The 12708-nt window shown below is 43.7% G+C and overlaps 1 protein-coding gene across 5 annotated transcripts in view; it reads left to right on the top strand.

The window, feature by feature from the left end:
• The window catches only part of SLC8A3 (solute carrier family 8 member A3), a 148254-nt gene that overhangs the window by 43603 nt on the left and 91943 nt on the right, over window positions 1-12708 (top strand). The gene's annotated exons all lie outside the window — the stretch shown is intronic.

Raw genomic sequence — 12708 nt, 5'->3', positions numbered from 1 at the left:
TTCCTTCCTTCCTCCCTCCCTCCCTCCTTTCCTTCCTTCCTTCCTTCTTTCCTTCCATCTGCTTTAAAACCAGCTGCCTTGAGTGCTTGTCTTGGCGCCCCTCATTAGTGCCACTGCAATCATCCCTCCTGCCTACCCTGCTAACCGCAGCTTGTTAGTCCACAACAGCAACAGCTGTGTGCTGGGGTGCAGCAGCTGGAGGGCCAAAGATAGGGCTGGGGGACAGGGTGTTGGGATGGTTTTCTGGGGCAGATGAGTTTATATGTTTCTTTCATGTCCCCTTCCTCCCACACAGACTTTTATTTCCCCAAAGGAAAACAGAAAACAATGATCTGTTTGACAGTGTTGCTATCATTGGGCATCAAACCTGCCATCTACGGGGAATCCTCCTGTATAATCAGTCAGCCAAACGGAGCAGGACCCTGTGTTTTGTAGCTGATACAACAGGGCAGCATCTCTGGTAATGGGGCCAGGGCTTCTATTTCCTTCATTAAAAAATGAAACAGCAGACCTGATTCCATATTTAGAGATTACACTTAGATGCCACTGTGGGTGTGCAGGCACCACCCAAACCCAGTTGGCACTGTTGTCTTTTCTCCGCAGTGATGTATTGAATTTAATAATGGAGGTATATGAAATTCTGAGTGATTGGAACTGAAGGTTTAGGGGCTTTGTGTAAAATTGATATGTAAGGGATTTGGAAGTAGGTGAGGGATTCTTCCCCAATACTTATTCAATTTTGGAGTCAAATAACCAAGCATTTACAAATAGCCAAAAAATAAATTGAAAGAGGGTTTAATCCAATAAATTTCCATGCCTCATATGAACCACATCTTATAATAAGAATTATGCTTTTTCATTTCATACTCAGTTAACAAATATGATTTGTGAGCACCTGGTAAGTTCAGGGCACTAGGCTGAAAGGGGTTACCAAATGTCTTCATTTAACAAAGTCCAGCTGAGCTCTTACCAGTGCCAGCACTGTGCCTGGGCTGTCATATGAAGATTAATGTAAGAGCGTGTCAGGGCTTCAAGAGCTTACAGTGCGTCAGGAGACATCAAACAAGTGAGCCAACAAAATGATACTGCCATTTTAGAAATAGCCTGAAATTCATGGAGTTCACAGTCTTGTGAGGAAAGTGAAACATAAACCTATAAGCATTAAAAAATAACTGTTGAAGACAGTAACGGAAGAATGCAATTGGCAACTGAATGATATAGATTGTGATGACTGTAAAATATCATGAAAAGAGACCATGATGAGCTGAGGCACTCCAAGAGACTTCTATTTGGAGATATGTTTGGAGCCAAATCTTGAAGATTTAATTGCTTTTTTTTTTTTTTTTTAGATGGAGTCTTGCTCTGTTGCCCAGGCTGGAAGTGCAGTGGCATGATCTCTGCTCATTGCAACCTCTGCCTCTGGGTTCAAGCGATTCTCCTGCCTTAGCCTCCTGAGTAGCTGGGATTATAGGCGTGTGCCACCATACCCAGCTGATTTTTGTATTCCTAGTAGAGACGGGGTTTTGCCCTGTTGGCCAGGCTGGTCTCAAACTCCTGACCTCAAGTGATCTACTTGCCTTGGCCTTCCAAAGTGCTGGGATTACCGGCATGAGCCACCATGCCTGGCCTTTTTTTTTTTTTTTTTTTTTAAAAAAACAAAAAAACAAAAAAAACCAGGAAGTTTTCATTTGTTTTTTTGTTTGTTTTACTTCCCATAAAAAATCTTTGTGTCACATGGAGGTGAATGGAAAGAGAGGCTGTGGCAACAGACGGAGACTTTTCTGATATCAGAACCCAGTCCCATAGACCTGAATATATGCTTTCAATCCACGTAGTCTGGGTCCATCCTATAGAGTGCCCTGCCCCCACAGCAGGGTATGGAGAAGAGTCAGACACAGCCCCAGTCCTCATGTAGCTCACTATCCAGTGGAGGAGACGGACTCAGAAACAGATAGAGATGAAGCCATGAGATCAGTACTGTCTGAAGCCATGGCCACGGTTTTGTAGGAACCCACGAGAGGGAATGACTAACAGTGGGGAAGGAGAGGGAGAAGACCAGAATGCAGGGGAAGTGCTCACAGAGGATAAGTAAGGAGTGAGGTGCCGTGAAATGAGTATACACCTGACAGCCATGTAACAGCTCAGAGCCTGGGTGGAGGGGAATAGAGCTGCTGGTTCTCTGGGGGGAAGAAAGGGATATGGGATTCTGGAACAGGAGCACCAAAACCAGCAGGTTATTGGAGCTGTTAGTGCTCAGATCAGCAATGGGTGCACAACCAAACCATTCTCTTAGGGATGAGTTCTTTCCTGTGGATGAGGGCTTCTCAGCCTGGCTTCTCCTGAGAATTACCCGGAAAGCTTGAAAAGTACTGATGCCTGGAACCTACCTCCAGAGAGTTGGATTTCATTGTGTTAACGTGGGGCTGGGATATCAGTATATTTTTTAAGCACTCCAGGTGATTCTGATACATAGCTGTGATTGAGTACCCTTGCCCTAAGCTATCCATCTGCACTCCAGGGGTGCTCCCAGTCCTATCCCTTTTTAAGTGGACAGGTGTCTTGAGGTAACAAATGTGCCAAGGCTCTGGAGCCAAGCACGCCTGGCTCCTTAGTGCCTACTTAGTGACCTCAGGCAAGTTACTAAATGGCTTAAACTTTACAAATCCTTAATTTGTAAAATGTGGGCAATGATAGTACCTCCTCACAAGATTATTATGAGGTTTACACGGAATACTCTCAGCTCATAATAAGCACTTGCATAGGCCTCATGGGCTAGGCCCTCAAAACTTAACGCATCTACAGGCAACAGCCATATGAAAGGAATTTTATGCCATCAAGTCAAAAAATCTGTGAGCACTGCTCAGAAGCAAAAGCCTGTCTCCAACAGCGCTCATTTAAGGGGTGGGCGAGCTACAGAGAGAAGAATGAGCCCCCACAGGGTAAGCTGAGGGTAGCTGGGGACAGGATGAGACTCAGGAAAACACTTGAACATTGATCATATTTGTGCTCAATAATAAAATAACAAAATTAGTACAGCCCTAGACCTAAACATTGTTGGTGAGGCAAAGGCAATGAGTTAATTTTGCATCCATTGAGGAAAAACTCTAAAACGGTGACTTCTTTTTTAAGGGAGCAGAAGAATCTAAATTATATTTAGCCTAAGTCAATACATAGGACAGAACCTTGCCCTCTAGACGTGATGAGAAAAAAGTAAAATAAGAGAAAGAATAAAAGACCCTTCCACCAAAATATTAACATTCAGATAATGACCTTTTAGTTAGGTCTCCTGGAGAGGAAGTTCCCTCAGAAATGAATAGATTTCTCTTCCAGCGCAATCATCAAAAGGTAATGCGTGGACTTAAGTGTGATCCCCAAGAGAAAATCAATGACCTTTCTGTGTTTGCCTTTGAGAAAATCAGCCGGTCTATGGTTAAATTAGACATATTTTTTCTCCTCGGTCAAGATTTGTGGGACCAAGAATGCAGTCTTACACTCCTTCTAGCAAAGAATTACCTGATGCCTTATTTCACACAAATTTACAAAGTTGTATGGACGTTGTATCTTATTTCAAGGAGAACTGGTGATCAAATGATGACTATTTCAATAGTGGTTCATTTACACCACCACTCTCACCCCACATCCTGCTTTCACCTAAATCTGAACGATCACAGTCAGTCTGAGTTTCTGAAGGTTTGAAATTCCTTTTCTGAGCTCTGCAAGAACAGCATCTCCCAAGAGAGCTCAGGGAAGACTGTCTGGGAGAGATTGGAAACCTGTCTGTTGCAGTAACATGAATTGGTTGAATGGTCACCCTCCATATCAGGCCTGCTTCTCCCATTGGGTTTCTGATCAGCCCAACTTGGGTCTCACCCTTCTGATTTCTCTCTCCTGGCTCACATGGGGCTGCATTGGCCATTAGGTGCCGGGCTTGGCTCCGAGGAACCCATTGGCCAGCTGGGCTCTGTGGAGCCCTAAGGCAGGGCTCTGGTCACTGGTGAGAGGGAGGCCATTGGAGTCACTGGGGTGGATCTACAGACCCTAGGGTTAACAGCTAGGTGGGCATCCTCTTCAGAGAAACAGGTTACAAAGTGAAAGAAAGTTACACTGTGAGGTCAGCCAGGGAGGAAGACAGACAGCTGCTATTAGATAGGTACTGATTCCCTGGGGATGTGAAAGGAGGGTAATATTCCTAAAATGAAAGGATTTAGCTTCTAGTATACATTAATTGATTCCTGATATTCATTAAAACCAAACATTATTTCCTTGGTGTCTCATCCAAAGCCCCACCACTCTTCCCACTAAGTCTGAGGGGAGCTTGTTTTGTTGACAAGTGTAAGAGGTTGAAGAGGGACCCATGAACTCTTGTCCTACTGAAGAGATCCACAGATGGAAACAAATGCTCCTGCTACATTTATGAACTGCTGCTTTGCAGTCCCGCTTCTGCTATCATGCACAGGAACTGACTAAGCTCCAAAGCCAGAGGATGTAAATCTCCCGTAATAAACGTAAGTCATTCATTAGCTACATACACTTCAGCAAGTCACCTAACCTGCAAATTTCAAGCATGTGAATCTTGGATCTTTCATGTGCTAGCTGTGAGACTTTGAGAAATGTATTTAATGTGTCTTTGCTTCCTTTTCAACCCACACAATGGGTATAATAGTGTCTACCATATATCTTTGCAGCAAGGTCTAAATGGGGTGATACATGCTGAATACATTTCCAACAGTGTCTGTGCAATGATAAGCTCTTTCCAAATGTTAGTTAAAGCTAACCAACTAACCCACCAACAAACCAATCTCTTAGCCAGGATTGATGGAAGGAGTCTCTGACAGAATGCATTTAAAACACTTGGCACCATGCCTGACAAGAGTAAGTACTCGATAAATCAGTTATTGTTATTATCGCATCAGTATTATGACCATTATCCTCTTCTCTATAGGCTTCAGGTTTTCCTGTCTGTTTATCACAGCAGTATTCCAGCAGAAGCCTTTGATTTAACTAAGTCTGTACTGTGTGTGTGGCTAGATGCTATAAAGCATCCAGAGAAGTGAGAATTTGGTCCTGCTTTTAAGGAGCTTATAGTCTAATTAGGGGGAAATAATCAGATAGAAAGGAAACTAACAATATGCAAAAGGAAACTCATAGTTTGTGGTAAATGCCAGGTGCTGCTGATACTGGCTTCAGAGAGATCTCATAGATGCTATAGGAGGTCAAAGGAGAAGGGTGCAGCTTGATCTAAGTTTTCAGGGAAAAGGGTGAAAGAATTAGTCATTAATGTACACCTACATTACCTGCCAGACTCCATTCAAAAGTATTCTTACCAAATCATCACAATACCTTTTTGGTAGGTACTATTACTATTTTATAGAGGAGGAAAGTGAGGCAAAGACACATTAAATAATTTTCCCAGAATCCCAAGGTGTGAGGTGGAGCAAGGACACAAATCCATGGCTCTAAGTCCCTCCTAGTATATCCTGCAAACACATCTGGAATTAATGCAGAGAGGAAGGGGGGAGGCAGTGTTCTGCAGGAGTTCAGAGCCATGATAACCCTTCTTGTGTGGCTTTTGGTAAGTTATTTTACCTCTCTTACCCTCTGTTTCCCCATCTGTTCAGTGAAGGTTGTATATACACACATTATATGGCTGCTGTAAGTGTGCAGTGATATGATGCATGTGAACTTAGTTCATGAGGCAGTGTGAATTCTGAAGGTATCACAATGGGACAGGTGTGTTTTTCTCCACTCATTGTCTCCAAAAGTCTTTTGTTGAGTTGCCCTCCCTCTTTGGGGCATATGCTTTCAGCTCATACCTTAATGACATCAGAATCTGCAATTTCCTGGCAACTTTTGTGGTTAAAATTATTCTGCCCATCCATTTTAAAGCACTAATATCAAAAGTATTAGGTGCAAAATAATGATAAAAATAATTGCAATTTTTACCATTAAAAGTCATGGCAAAACCACAATTACTTTGGCACCAGCTGAATATTTTGAAACTCCCTACTCTGATGTTAACCAAGTTCATGATTCAACGAACTTGCAGAGGGGTAGGGGAATTTCAAGGGAAAGGGGGAGATGCCTGGGGATGTCACACACTCTGTCTTTCATCCTCTATTGACATGTTGGTTATTTGGAGATGGTATTCAGTGCCACTATAGCCCCTCAGTCACCGTAGACCCTCTCAAAGGGGCAATCATACTTCCCTTAGGTCAGGTCCATTCCTCTAACCCCTCTCCCGGGGGCATCACCTTGTTTGTTCCAGCAGCTGTCTGGCCAAACTCACACCTCCTCCTCACCCTCTAGCCTTTATGATCTGCTTTGGGGAGCCATGGGAACCTCTAGTTTCCTCTTTCATACCCACTGAGATTCACAAGTAACTAAGGTCAAGGCGGGGCTTCATTCCCTTTCTGCAGATACCTTACGCTACTGTTCCTCCTCGCCTGGCTGGCTCCACACTCCAGCAGACCTTCTGCTGGGTGAGAAACTGCAGGCCTGAATCCCTGTGTTCTCATATGCCCCCAACTCTTGGGATTACACCAGCTCTTGTAAGAACTCAATGCTCTGCTCTGCTCATTTTGATGCCACCAAAGAGGGCTTGCAAGTTACCAGCTGGGAGTGAACACCAGTGTCCTCTTTTTAGAGGTACCCCTAATCTTTCTGAACAATTTTGCTGGCACCCCTTCACTTGGCTTTGCCAGGGCGAGAGGGGGCACTTCTCTCCTTTCCCTCTTGAAAGGAGGGGGAGAAGCCAAATATCTCCCTACTAGTCAACAACTCAGGCACCCCTCCTTCTCTCCTCCATTTTATAGACTGGGAAGGGAGTGATGGTTGCTGGAGGTGGCAGAGCCAGTTCAGCTGCCTTTTGCGAAGTCCTGAAGGAGGTGTCTATCCTCAACTGCTGGCTTCTCTCCTTAAGCCTGGGGAGAATTAAGTCCTCTTTGCCTCAGTTTGGCACTCCAATTGCCAACATTAGGACAGCAGGAAAAGTTCCATCCAACATCCCATTAAATATGTAATGTGTATTAGCACAGTGCCTGGCACTGGACAGGTGTTTTCTAAGTGATAGCCAGTGGGAAGCCTACTTTATTATTTTCCTCTTTGCTTAACCTACAAGGTGTCTAAGACCATTTGTTTGTCCACACATAGTAAGATAAACAGAGCACTGAGACTGTGGTCCTTTCTGCCCTGTGTCCTTATCCCACCTGGGAATCTGGAAAGCCAAGCCTAGACACACTCGTTCCACAAATGTTTACTGAAGCTTGTTCTATTCAAAGCACTGTACAGCTACAGAGACCACCTTTTCTGAACTCCAAACAGGACACATGGTTGGAATAACTTCAAGTATGGAGACCAAGAGAGAAGGTGGTTGTTGTCAGCAAAGCTCCGAGTCCCCACCTTCCAGGAGCTTATAGTTGATGCAATGGTGGGAGAAGTCTGAACCTGGATTCAATCTGCTTGATTCCGATGAATGGTGCAGTAGGCAGAGCCATGAGCTCAGAGCAGGAAGAAACCACTGGTTCAAAGAAGTGTCTGTCACATTGAAGCTGCTTTATAGTCTGTTGGGAAGCATGAATAATCATTTATTCTTTCTTTCTTTCCTTTGGTCAACAAAGATTTCTTGAGTCCCTACTATGTGCCAGGTACTCTTCTAGGTACTGAAGACGCAGCAGTGAACAAAGAAGATACAACCCCTGCCCAGCAGAGCTTACATTCTAGTGATCGAAAGTCCCTTTCTCAGTGGCTGCCCTCTTTATTTGAGAAACCATGGGCTGTTCTCCTCCCATCCTAGGGCTGCTGGCTCCACAGAGGCACACATGCCATCAGGATGCTCTGCCAGCCACCCACCCACTCAAGACCAAGGGCTACTGCTGGCAGTGTGATCAGGGATGCTCCCTTCTCTGCTGCCTCCTTTCTCCTGAAAACAAGATCTCAGGGAACATCTGCCATCCGTTTTCCCTCCCTGGGGAGTGACAGGAAAGGTGTATGGAGGGGATTGAGCGGAGTGATGGATCGAGGCACAGTGAAAGTGAATCATTGCCTGACACGGGAAAGAGGAGACTTGCTTAAAGGACAAGCCATGCTAAGTCATCCATCGTTCTCCCCTAAGGAGGTGAATTGAAGTTCCCATTTTTCCCAGGGAGCCAAATTAACAAGGTGTTGGGAGATTTCCAAATTAGAAAAAAAAAAGTCACCACCAGCTCTCAAATCAGAGAGGCTGTTGAGTTGTTTTTTGGAGCAGATCATTGTATTTGGCATCTAACCTCAAAATAGAGAAGAAAGCATGGAATTTCTGCTGAAAACTCATCCTCCTCTGAGCAGGTGGTACAAATAATCATTGTTGTGTTCTCAGAGGCAGGAACCACATTTGCACCTTGATACCAACTACCTCAATAACCACAGTGCTGAATGTTCACAAATTGCGAATTAGGAAATTGTTGCTCATTTTACAATTTGGTTTCCCTCAGGATTCCTTTTAAGTAGCCAGCTACCCCAGTACTTTTGAAATATGGCTTGCTTATAAAAATTTGATGATAGGCTTGGCACAGTGGCTCACACCTGTAATCCCAGCACTTTGGGAGGCCGAGGTGGGTGGATTACGAGGTCAGGAGCTCAAGACCAACATGGTGAAACCCTGTCCCTACTAAAAATACAAAAATTAGCCAGGCGTGGTGGCACATGCCTGTAATTCCAGCTGCTTGGGAGGCCAGGCAGCCAGGCAGAAGAATCACTTGAATCCAGGAGGTGGAGGGTGCAGTGAGCCAAGATCATGCCACTGCACTCCAGCCTGGGTGACAGAGCAAGACTCCGTCTCAAAAAAAAAAAAAGGATATATAAACAAGTTTTTACAATATTCTCAATATGAACTAGTAGAAAAAAAGCATGTGTTTTTAGGTCTTAGAAGCCTGGTTCCTAGTTTTATCTCTGACTCTAATGAGGTATAGTATTACCTACATTGATTAGCCCTTCTATACTTCATAGGAGATGCTCCAAGACCGCTAGCTTTCTTCATTCGATAAAGAGAGATATAACAGGATGGGCCTTAAAAGTAGCATGCATTTCTTCTTTCATTCACCGATTCAAAATATTTTCATACGTGAAAATGCCAAGGATGTTTGGTCAACCAGCTCTTCCCAGACCCTGACCGGGAGCTTGGCTTAGAACAATTCCATTTTAATGGTCCATGCCTTCAGGCAGCTTGTATTCTAGTAGAAGAGCAAGGTAAGAAAACACTTAAAAAGTTAAACAGTTTTAGGTTGAGATGGGTGTTGTGAGAAAAATAAGCAGGATGCTTTGAACCTATGCAGGTAGGAAGGTCTGGAAAGGCCTCTCTGAAATGGTGATGTTTAAAGCAAAACCAAAAAGACCAAGAACACATGGAACACGTGAAGGGCTGGAAGAACAGTGTTGTATGAAGAAGGACTAGCACACACAAAGGCTGCAAAGGCGAGTGGGCTCATTATGTTCTAGAACATGCCAAAAAGTGGGTGCGGCTGGAGAGGGAGTAAGATGGCACAAAAGATGAGTGAGGTGGACAGGAGCCTCATCACGCAGGCTTACGCAGGCTCTCAGAAGCCCTGCGTGTTGGTTTCTTGGGACTACCATAACAAAGCTCCACATACTGGGTGGCGTAAAACAACAAAAATGTATTGCCTCACAGTTCTGGAGGCCAGAATTCCAAAATCAGGTGCTGGCAGGGCTGTGCTCCCTCCAAAACCTGTAGAGGAGAATCCTTCCTTGCCTGTCCCTAGCTTCCAGTGGGTTGCTAGCAATCCTGGGCTGGGTGACTCCAGCTCTGCCTTGGTTGTCACAGGGCGTTTTCTTTGTGTGTCTCTGAGTTCACATAGCCCTCTTCTTCTTCTTTTTGTGTGTGTCTGTGTGTGTCCCCTCTGAGGCACAGAAGTTTTTATTTATTAATTAATTATTTATTTCATTGATAAACATAATAGTTATATATAGTTTTGGGGTACATGTGATATTGGATACATGTGTACAGTGTGTGATAATCAAATCAGGGTGATTGGAATATCCATCACCTCAAACATTTCTCATTTCTTTGATTGGGGACATTATAATTCTTCTAGCTATTTTGAAATATACAATAGATTATTGTTTACTATAATTTCCCTGCTGTACTATCGAATACTAGAACTTATTCCTTCTGTTGAGGGTGTGCTTTTGCACCCATTAACCAACTTTTCTTTATGTCCTCCTCCCCTCTTCCCTTCCCAGCCTCTGGTAACCACCAATCTACTCTCTACCACCACGAAATCAACTTTTTTTTTTTTTTTATAGCTCTCATACATGAGTGAGACTATGCAGTGTTTGTCTTCTGTGCCTGGCTTATTTCACTCAACATAATGACCTCCAGTTCTGTCCATGCTGCTGCAAATGACAGGATTTTATTCTTTTTTATGGCTAAATAGTATTCCATTGTGTATATATATCATATCTTCTTTATCCATTCATCCAGTGATGCATATTTAGGTTGATTCCATATCTTGGCTATTGTGAATAGTGCTCCAATAACCATGGAAGTGAAAATATCTCTTCAACATACTGATTTCCTTTCTTTTGGATATATACCCAGGGGTAGGATTGCTAGATCATATGGCAGTTCTAACTTTAGATTTTAAAGGAACCTCCATACTTTTTTTTCATAGTGGCTGTACTACTTTACATTCCCACCAACAGTGTATGGGCATCTCCTTTCTCCACATCCTTGCCAGAATTTGTTATATTTTGTCTTTTTGATAATAGCCATTCTGACTGGGGTAAGATGATATCTCACTGTAGTTTTGATTTGCATTTCCCTTATAATTAGTGATGTTGAGCGTTTTTTTATATACCTGTTTGCCATTTATATGTCTTCTTTTGAGAAATGTCTATTCGGGTCTTTTGCCCATTTTTAAGTGGATTAGTTGTTTTTTTGCTATTGAGTTCTTGGAGTTTCTTATATATTCTGTTACACAGCCATCTTCTTATGAGGACTCCAGTTATATATGATTAGAGAGGTCCACCCTATTTCAGAATGAAAAATTATAGCTTAACTAATTACATCTGTAGTAACTCTATTTCCAAGTAAGGTCACATTCTGAGGTACTAGGGTTTAGGACTTCAACATATGAATTCCAGTGGGACACAGCTCAACACATGACACCATGGTAGGGAGTTTGAACTTTATTCTACTTGCAAGTTCTGAGTGTCTTACGCAGGTAGATGGCCTGGTGTGATGTATGCTTTAAAGACTGTTGTGTGAAGATGGCCTTAGGGTGATGAGGATGGAAGTTGGAGACTAATAAAGGACTAAGAAAATGATAAGAAAATCCAGGTGAGAGGTGATGATGGCAGAACTAAGGTGATAGCAGTAGAGAGAAGAGAAGTGGATGGAGATTAGACATCTTTTGCAGAATGAACGACAAAATACGCCTATGGATTGGACATGGGATGAGGAAAAGGAAGGACTCGAGGATGGTGTCTAGGCTTTTTACTTTCATCGTGAAGGGAAGCTGGTACCATTTACCTTGTTCAGACAAACCTGGAGAGGATCAGGTTAGGGGCTGTGAGTGGTATGGATGGCAAAGGAATGGGAAGAATGCAGGGATTAAAAATTAGACATCCCCCTCCCCAGTCAACAATATCTTATTTTATCTGAAAAATACTAAGTAAAAAAGCATCCTTTTGATGGAAAGCTCAATCCTTGTTAAAATGCAGACATCGCTGGGAGAGGAAACACAGTGAGCACCTTTCCCAAAAGCAGCCACTGATTTGGAGATGAGACAGAGTAGCACACAGGACATCAGAGAGAACATGCCCAGGACAGAAAGAGCAATGCAGGACCAGGCAGTGTCTTGGCATCACAGTCTTTCCTTAGACTGGCTGTGAGCAAGTGCTCAATTTAATTCCATCTCAGTGCTGGGTCAGGACCAGTGCCCAAAAGCAAATTACCAAAAGTACCAGCATGATGGAGTTAGAAGGTAGCAAGTTCCCTCCACAGAGACCAGCTGGAAAGGAAGATAGAGGGGAAGTTGACCCCTGGGGATGGGGAATAGGCTGAGAGGAGCACATAAAACTGAGAAAAGGGCTTCAAGTGAAATCTAGGCTAAAAGCTAAGGTTTCTTTAGAAACCCACCATTGACCCAACATGACCAGGGCTTTCTCTTGACTTGATTATCTTTGATACCCCATCTTCTTCTGTATTCCTGGAACTAGCTCTCCCAAGCCCCAGAATTGTGCTTCTATCAGAGCTGGATTTTCATCAGAGCCTCCCCTTTATCCTGTATCTCTGTTGCCCTATTTTGTTTGAATTCCTACCAGGTCAGCTGAATTTGGGCATTTGGGGTGAAAAACCATCAAGGGTGGTATTCTGGCTTTGGCACCTGGCACAGTGTGACCCCACTGGTCTCTCCCTCACATTTGCTGTGGTCCGTGCACAGACTTTGTCAAAAGACATCCTCAGTATCAGCATTCCTACAGCCTCAATGCACCTTGTTCTGAATAGGATATTACCCCCCAAGAGTATATTAGGGCATTTTCCTATGCCAGAAGGGGTCCTTAGGCCTCTTGCAGTTTTTTTCTGGGTGACAGTGAAGGAGGAGATGGCTGCAGAGCTTACTGCCTGTGGACCGACCACCCCAGGGCCTGGTGTCAGGACCATTTGTCCAGCCTGTGGAGTGAAGGTCATTCTGCCTAAACTGTGAGCACAAG

The sequence above is a fragment of the Pongo abelii genome, chromosome 15 (assembly GCF_028885655.2).
Source record: "Pongo abelii isolate AG06213 chromosome 15, NHGRI_mPonAbe1-v2.0_pri, whole genome shotgun sequence".
Lineage (NCBI taxonomy): Eukaryota > Metazoa > Chordata > Mammalia > Primates > Hominidae > Pongo > Pongo abelii.
This window is presented reverse-complemented; position numbering and strand designations above follow the sequence as displayed.